The 9,086-nt window shown below is 39.9% G+C and overlaps 1 non-coding gene across 1 annotated transcript; it reads right to left on the bottom strand.

Annotated features, from left to right (window-relative positions):
* Nucleotides 1-1,458: 1,458 nt before the first annotated feature.
* Nucleotides 1,459-1,530, bottom strand: Trnap-cgg. The gene has a single exon. It is a non-coding gene; the product is annotated as a tRNA-Pro (tRNA).
* Between the last annotated feature and the right edge of the window lie 7,556 nt (nt 1,531-9,086).

Genomic DNA, 9,086 nt, shown 5'->3' with positions numbered 1-9,086 from the left:
TCTGACTTACTGATATTGTAGTCATAGGATACTAGAGAGAAGCTATGTAGCTTTGAATAGCACTATATTGTGACGTGATAGTGCAGCCTATTGTGATGTGTTTCTTTAAAAAGAAAAAGTGTATTCAAACGCCAAAGTAACTTTTGGTTGAGTAGACATTGAAAAAAGAACGAAGTCTTTGTCTAGTTTTCTAAAGCGACATAATTGTGTGCTTTCCAAAGCTTGTGCCTTGCGTTCTTTTGAAACAGTCATTGCACCTTGTAAGCGTGTATCTTAACATACAATCTCTGTGTGCCGAAGCGGGAGTTTTATTCGTAACCTTGTCTCAAACAGTTGTCTTTAATTGTAGCCCCTGTTTGGTTGGTTTCGTATTTCTGGGCAACCTCTGTGACAGACGCCAACTTTTGTTCCCACGTGAATTTTCGAAACGCTGAGATGCAAAAATCGGTTGAAACGTGGTGCACTTTACAAGAAGATTTCATCGAATCATCGCTAATAAAAACTACAGAAACGTACCTTCTCCGTGATATTCAAAATTACAAAGTTACCAGAGCGCCCATTTACAGTATACAGGAAAATTACGTGTTTTCTTAAAGGATTTCGTAGCTACTGGGTATTGCAATGGATGTCTAAGAAGGCCGTATTTATGGTGTCCGTTACTGTCCCCTAGGGCAATTAACTCGCTCACGTACGTAGGAAATAACGAGTTCAAAGTCCATTTCCTTTCTCTCAGCATCATTAACAATGTCGCTTCAACTAACATACCTTTCATCACTCAGTTATCCATCACCCATGTTAGCTTCTCTCTGTGAGTGCGTGTCGCTCTTTCGCTGTCCAACGTCACCATAGCAAGTTTAGCCTATTTCCGTGCGTTCACGGTAACTAGAAATGTGAATATTTCAATTTTTCTGGCGAATAATCTAATTTTATAGTTTGAACCTAATTGGTAACTTCATCTAGTGATCTCAAAGGAATGAATAAGTTCTGTTTCACATTGCAGTCTTGTGAATGGCACAGCATGAAATATTTCACCCGCTATATACAGCTCGAGGTCTTTGGAAGCTATGTTACTGCCCTTCGTACATCGTCAGAAATATCTAATTTGTTTTCCTTTCATTCGAAATTTTTATTGTTTCTGTTGCTGCCTTGAATGTAGTAAGTTGTCATAACATCTTACCTTGATTTATGGCGTATACTGAAACTATATCTTGGCCTTTCAGATATGTTACGTTACACACTTATATACCTTAGCTGGCATTTACTTTATTTTAGTACATAACGCATTTCATTACACTCTAATCAGATAACTGGGACAGTTGGAAGATAAAGCACATATCCAAATCACTTTGGAATTCCAAAATTTAATAATATTTGCGAACTACTCATCGTTATCATAGGAATTCTCAATCATATAAATTATTTGGATTAGAGGTATGATTATGGTAAGATAAAAATGGTGGGCTCGTCCGGGATTTGAACCCGGGACCTCTCGCACCCGAAGCGAGAATCATACCCCTAGACCAACGAGCCACATCAGTAAAACCTCCAGTACAAGGTAGAAGTGTCAGAAGTGCAGTGAATATTTCACCGTAATGAAGTGCTTATACATCGAATAGGAATACGTAGACGATATGTATTGCGGGTTGCCTGTGCGCCGGCGTTCGGAGTTGCGGCGCCCGGCTGACGTGGCAGTACGAGTCACTCTCAGCTGCACAAGTGATGCCGCTTGTACTGTTGTGCCTGCTAACGGTCATATTTATATGAAGCGCTAACAAATATTTCTTACATTAAGTCAGTTCATCAAGTCCTGCATGTAGGAACAGTTATTCACGTTAGGTGGAACACATTGGACATACTTCTTGAATAATATTTGTCATTGCGTCAATCTGTCGTATCTACAATATATTGCTATTACTGAACACTATGATCTATGTATGAATACACTTGTTGAAGACGAAAGGTGGGACGACGAAAAATTATGTTTTAGCTTTAGTTTAATAGATGAGTGGAATATCGATAGTTCAAAGAATACTTCGATGAACAGTATACCACTATCATCTCTCTTAATTGGAATTGTTGTATAGTGATTGTAGTACCGTAACGCATCTTTAAGCCTTGTATCGTAGATAAATAAATAACGGTACGATGTCTCACATTGGTGGTGCCAAGTTCGCGGTGTTCAACCTTATCCGACGCCGAAACAGTACACTTGCTGCTAGGTAAATCTTACATTTCCATGTAGTCGTAATATTATATATTCCCGACATATTGCCGGTGGAACAGCGAGCAGTACAGTACTGAGGAAGTATATATTTCTCCCTACAGACATTATTTATTTATTTATTTTTCCTACCAGTTTCGGTACACAGTACTATCCTCAGGCCATTCCATGATTTAAAAAAAATTACAATTACATTGACAGCACAGTAGTGCAAGAGCAGTTTACAAAAATGTTATCCTTTATGACAGCAGAAGCACGGCATATAGTTAACTTTAAGGGTCGACAGAAGCGTCCGATCCAACGCGTCGGCTTTGACCCGTGACGTAAGGGTGTTGTGTGTGACGTCATGACGGCGCGGAGTTTGGTTTGAATGTGGCTGTCTCCAGTTCAGTTTTATCTTATTTTATTTACTTTTCTGATCTGTTCGTTCTATCTCGTGAGATTTTTTTAAATTTAAAAACACTTATTACTTATTTTAATTATGTTTCCTCGAATTTCTGTTTTAGTTTATTATATGTATCTTTCTGATCTGTTCGTTCTATCTCGTGAGATTTTTTTTTAAAGACAAAAAACACTAATCAGCTACTGAAGCATCTTTATCTTCTATGGGTTGCAGGGGTTACGACCCCTGGGGAGGTGGGTGGGTATTCATGCATGGCTGTCTTCACTTACACGTTGTAGCTACGCAAGGCGTCTAAATTTGTTTATATTTAGTTTGCCCTCCACCCAAAACACCCCATTTCCCGTGCTTGTCCCGTTAGTGTCATTAGGCTTCTTGTGGAAAGTGTGTGTGTTTGTTTTCGTTTCCGCCATATTTGTGACGTCATGGGTCAAAGCAGACGGGTGGGATCGGACGCTTCTGTATTTCCAACTTTAAAATGTGTAGATAGCACCTCACTACTGGTACGCAGTCGCCACTCTCTAGCTCTCTTCCTTCCCAAAGTAGGTGTGTCAAACACTAAATGAAAGATTATGTTGATCTTTAAGTAGATGTAAATTGCGGACAGCAGTGACTGGAGTCCCCTCATGTACAGAGTTTATTTTATTTTAATTTATTATTATTATTCTCTTAAGTATATCGCAGTGTAACATCTAAAAATAGCATAAAATTTCGACATAATAAATTACGTAAATTAGTACCCACTGTAATAAAAGATTAAAGCAGAATCGCAAATGTGTTTAGTCAAGTTTACATTTTATCGTTATAGACTTTATACCACTATCAAACATGGATCTGATCATCAATCTTTAAACATGTGCAGTCGCAATAAAAGCGTTGCATCGAGACTATCAACACTATAAAAGCAAACTTGTTAAAACAGAAGACTCTGGAAATGGGTAAAAGTACAGCGCTTATTTAACTCCTGTAATTAGTATAAACATTCAGTACTTCAAATTTGGTACAAAGATATACCACCAAATGATGGATTGGCCATGGGAAGCCCACTAACTGCGACCGTTGCTGACATTTTTGTTACAGAAGTAGAGTGCAGATTTTTTAAAATATTCCCTGACGCAAAAAGCAAGCGTATTTATTATACACGGTATGTTGACGAAACGATTTTATTGTTTAGAGGTGATCGGGAAGAAACGGATCATATGGTAGCAAACTAACAGCACCCAACCGAAACTAAATTTTACTGTGGAATACGAAGAAGGAAGGGGGGATTTATACGTAAAGAAAGACCACAGCAAACATACCCCGGGAATTTTTAGAAAGTCACGGACGCAATTTTAAGTGTTAATTGGAACCATCCACAAGAACAGAAAACGGTGTTCTTTCGATCTATGCACCACAGAATTTTGACATTGCATCTTGCTAACCATGAGAAAGTTAAGGAGGCACACAGTTTAAAACAAATCGCTATGGGTAGTGGTTATAGGACTGAGGAACTTTAACGAAAATAAGATTAACCACGATTTAGGTCTAAGAAACGAAATACGTAGGCCTGATATTCATGGGTGGCATCTCGGATAAAATAGCAAGGTTGTTTCGGAAGATAAAGGTTAAGATAAGCTTCAAAGGCAGAAGTTTATTGCTTAACATACTTTCCAATAGCGTTGATTGATCAAATTAGGGTGTTCACAAAATTTCCTGTAGTGAGTGCAATAGTTTTATACTGGAGAGACAGGTCGCAACTTTCTGACAATGTTCGAAGAACATACAGCAGGGGCAACTGAAAGATTTATCTTCGGTAACGTCTTATTCAAAATAACCATACGAGACATGAGGAATAATCTTGAAATTTTACATATTGCCCCTGAGGACCCCACTGATGAACATCTTGGAGGAAGCGAAAATTTACTGTCACATGAAAGAAAGGGTGGGTAAGTTACTTAACGACCAGACAGACCTGAGGGAGGAGTAATTCCTAGAATTGTTCATAAAATGGGTATAAGGTTGCATGCATACTCTTTCGATCTACAATTTACTGGATTTTTGTCCTTTTTAAGTAAGCCCTACCAACTTTGAACTTGTGAAGTATTATCAGTCTTTTACTCCTTTGTTTGGATTCCCCTCTTCTGCCCCCTTACCCCTAACCGCAACCCCCTCCCCCCCCCCCCTTCGTGATGCAACACACACAATATTAATGTGTGCAAATCTATAGTAGTTGTTGCTGTCGTGAGCTTCAGTCCTGAGACTGGTTTGATGCAGCTCTCCATGCTACTCTATCTTCTGCAAGATGCATCATCTCCAAGTAACTACTGAACCCAGTGCTTAGTTTAATTTATACAACTGCTTACTATGTTTTAAATCGTTATAAAATTGATGTTAAGATAATAGGGATCGTATCACCACAATATTTTAATGAACTCGGCTTACCGTTTTAATGTGGGAATGCACAAAATACCTATGGACTTACAATCGTCTCATTATCTTAGACATACGGTACCGCCAGGTTCAAAACATAACTGTATAGGGAAAGACAGAAGCGTCCAATCCCACCCGTCTGCTTTGACCCATGACGTCACAAATATGGCGGAAACGAAAACAAACACACACACTTTCCACAAGAAGCCTAATGACACTAACGGGACAAGCACGGGAAATGGGGTGTTTTGGGTGGAGGGCAAACTAAATATAAACAAATTTAGACGCCTTGCGTAGCTACAACGTGTAAGTGAAGACAGCCATGCATGAATACCCACCCACCTCCCCAGGGGTCGTAACACCTGCAACCCATAGAAGATAAAGATGCTTCAGTAGCTGATTAGTGTTTTTTGTCTTTTTAAAAAAAATCTCACGGGATAGAACGAACAGATCAGAAAGATACATATAATAAACTAAAACAGAAATTCGAGGAAACGTAATTAAAATAAGTAATAAGTGTTTTTAAATTTAAAAAAATCTCACGAGATAGAACGAACAGATCAGAAAAGTAAATAAAATAAGATAAAACTGAACTGGAGACAGCCACATTCAAACCAAACTCCGCGCCGTCATGACGTCACACACAACACCCTTACGTCACGGGTCAAAGCCGACGCGTTGGATCGGACGCTTCTGTCGACCCCTGTATTGTAGTGACACAATCGGGTAATGTACACAGTACTGCGCGTTTGTTTCTGGTCCTATGTGGTCGCCTAATATCATAGACGTTCGATGCAGCCTTTCAAAAATGCACATTACCTATATGGGGAAGTTACCGCAGCTGTGGCTTGTCGGTGAACCGCGACTCAGCGTGAAGAAGCCATAATACAGCGCTGCTGAGAGCCCCAACACACACACGGACAAACATGAAACTGGAGATGTGGCCAAAGATCGTCAACACATGGTTGCAAAGTAATACGTAGCCACAGAACGTCACTATTCCCTCTGGAGGCTTCATTTCTTTTCAACAAAAATAAAATATTTTAACCATTATTTAACGCTATTATTACGACAACACTTGCTTAATTTAAAGATTTATGATCGGATCGACGTTTTACGGTGGTATAAACAGTCTGTAATGGTAAAATGGAAATTTCTTTTACCATATTTGCGAATTTGCTTTTAATCTTTTATTACAATGGAGACCATTCTTTATGTAGTTTTTTATGTTCAAATGTTATGCTATTTTTAGATATGTTTTACATTGTGATCTTTTGTAAGACATAATAATAATAATAAATAAAATTAAGTCAGTACATTGGGGGCACTCTAGCACTGCCGGTCGCAATTTATATGCGTTTAAAGCTGAACATAACGTTTTCTTTTAGTATTTGACACACGTATTTTGGAAGCAAGTGTGACGACTGGGTGGCGGGGATCTATGCATTTTGAAGTCCACTACATACCATACGACTACAGTCTTAAGGCATAACATTTCGTAAATTGCTCTTGCACTACTGTAATCATATTTTCTTTTCATAGGATGGCCTTAGGATGGTACTGTGTATCGAAATCGGTAGTCAGTAGGCAATATATGTAAACAATTTGCTGCTATCTAAACTGCGACCACGTATCCGATCCTCAACGAAGTACTCGCGTCAACTAGTATATCGTTCCTTGTTCTGGAAGATTTTCGAGTACTTTTCATTGGTCTTAGCACGAGAAAATTCAATCAAGCATCTTTTAAATGTCATTTCGGGTCTTCACGCGCTCTAAAGTTCAGTAAGACACTATCTTTGCACAGTTCTTCACAGCCTGAGGTTATGGGAGGAAGGGAATGACAGTTCGTTACTGTTTCTGTGTTTTAGTAGTAGCAGCGATTATTTACCTTGTGTAAAAATGGCTCGGCGAATCTGTATTAAATTTTGCTAAACGAACGGAATAGAGCGTGGTTAAGGTTTAGAAACATTAATGTCGCTTTCGATGATTCAGCTGAAAATAAAACAGGGATTTGCCAGTGGTGTAAGCATTTCGAAGGCCGTGGAAGTGTTGACGATGAAATCGTGCAGAAATGTGGAGGACATGTTACGAAAGACCGTTGAATGTTATCAGAAAATTTGTTGATGATGTTAGCTCTCAGTTCACTCGTCACTCGTGCCATGTAATTTTTTATGTTTTCTGTGTAAAACGTGTAACAGCAAATATTTTTTCTAAAACTGTTGAGTTTCGAACAGAAACAGCGGCGATGCTGTTTGCTCAGAAGTCTCTTGATGAAGTCAATAAGATTGCAGAACTACCGGAACTTGTTATAATAGTTGGCGAAACATGGCTTTATAGAATGGCGTCGAAACTAAGGCTCAGTCGTCCTAATGGAAGCATTTTGAATCACCAGAACAGAAATAAGCTCGACAGGTGCGGCCAAATGTAATGCTTATGACCATAGTGTTCCTCTATTTTAAGGCCATTCAGCACGACGAGCCCATGCCCCAAGGTCGAACCATCAATGAGGAGTACTAACTAAAACTTCTACGCCGTTTCCGTCAGTGTCGTAGTTAGGACCTGCAGACCAGCCTGCTGATCGTGTGATGTGCACCATTCCTGGGAAATTTTGGGGTAACTAACCGCTTAATATAGCATTTTAGATCATTTTTCGAACAAAAAGAGCCTGAAATATATTATTCAACGTTTCTTGTCTAACTGTACAACATTTTGATATGAAATGCATGGTTAAATGAAATAAAGAGGTTTAAAATCAAAAGAACTGAACAATATACAATGTTTCACAATTCATGTTACACACATATAGAGGCTGTAGAGGGGACTTAGGAAACCCAGTACGACGTATGAATTCCTGTCCGGAAACGTAATTCAACGACGCTACATGGCGCCGAAGTTATAGGCACCGGCGCCAGTGAAAGTGATACGGGGTGATTCCGTGATTTTACTACAGATTTTCAAGGATAATGGGGACACGCAAACGTATCAATTTGAGGAATGGGTCCCTAGTTCGGAAACGAACAAATCGAAAGAGACAAGTGAAAATCATTCTGATACCCTCTAATGCGTGAGAGTTCTTAATGAACCAAACTGCAGAGGTCATCGGTCCCTAGGCTTACACACTACTTAAACTAACCTATGCTAAGAACAACACACACACACCCATGGCCAAGGAGGAATCGAACCTCCAACGGGAGGAACCGCGCAGTCGGTGACTATGGCGCCTCTAACCGCTCGGCCACCCCACGCGGCTACCCTCGACTGTGGAAAGCATGTATCAGTAGTGTTGATGCTAGAATTCAGGATATCCAACTTTCAGCGGTGTTAGTATGGACCAAGACAAGAAAAAGTGGATAGTAAACGTGGGTTCTAAAACGCATACCTGAGGAGGTATGAGCACTTGTTCATCTTCGCTAGTGTGAAACACATCTCGTCTCATCTAGCGAATAAATGCTCATAGCTCCCTATGTACTCATTTTTATGTCCATGTGTACCAGACTCTTTTTTTTTTTTTGTCAATTCTACCACCGCTAAAAGTATGCTGCCCTACAATCTTACAACAACAGAACCGGTACATGCATTCCGCTGCAAGAGGTATCAGAAGGGTTTTCGCGTATAATTTTCGACTCGTTCGTTTCCGGTACAGGGACCCCTCCCTCAAATCTAGACATTTACCTTTCTCCATCATCCTCGAAAGTTCCTAACTTCAACGAGGAATCGCTCTGTATATACATTCTTTCACAGACGACGGAGCCTGTAACTTTGACGCTCTGTAGCGTCGTTGGGTGTGTTTTCGGACATGGGTTCCTGCGTAAAACTTTACCTCTGAGTCCCCCCTATAACGCAGTTGTCAGCACGAGGCTGAGTGCACTCTGTACCAGTCCTCCCACCCGGAAGAATCCTTAGCAGTAGCGGGAATCGAACCTAAGTCCTCCACAGGGGAGCCACCTACACTCATCACTCAGCTACGGAGCTGCCACATAACAGAAGGAATGTAGCAAAAAAGCGAACTTTCAGTATATTTAATTCAAGTACAGTAATCTAAATCATACTGAG

Source organism: Schistocerca piceifrons, chromosome 2 (genome assembly GCF_021461385.2).
Source record: "Schistocerca piceifrons isolate TAMUIC-IGC-003096 chromosome 2, iqSchPice1.1, whole genome shotgun sequence".
NCBI lineage: Eukaryota > Metazoa > Arthropoda > Insecta > Orthoptera > Acrididae > Schistocerca > Schistocerca piceifrons.
The sequence above is the reverse complement of the archived record's forward strand: the minus strand, read 5'-3'. Positions and strand labels throughout refer to the sequence as shown.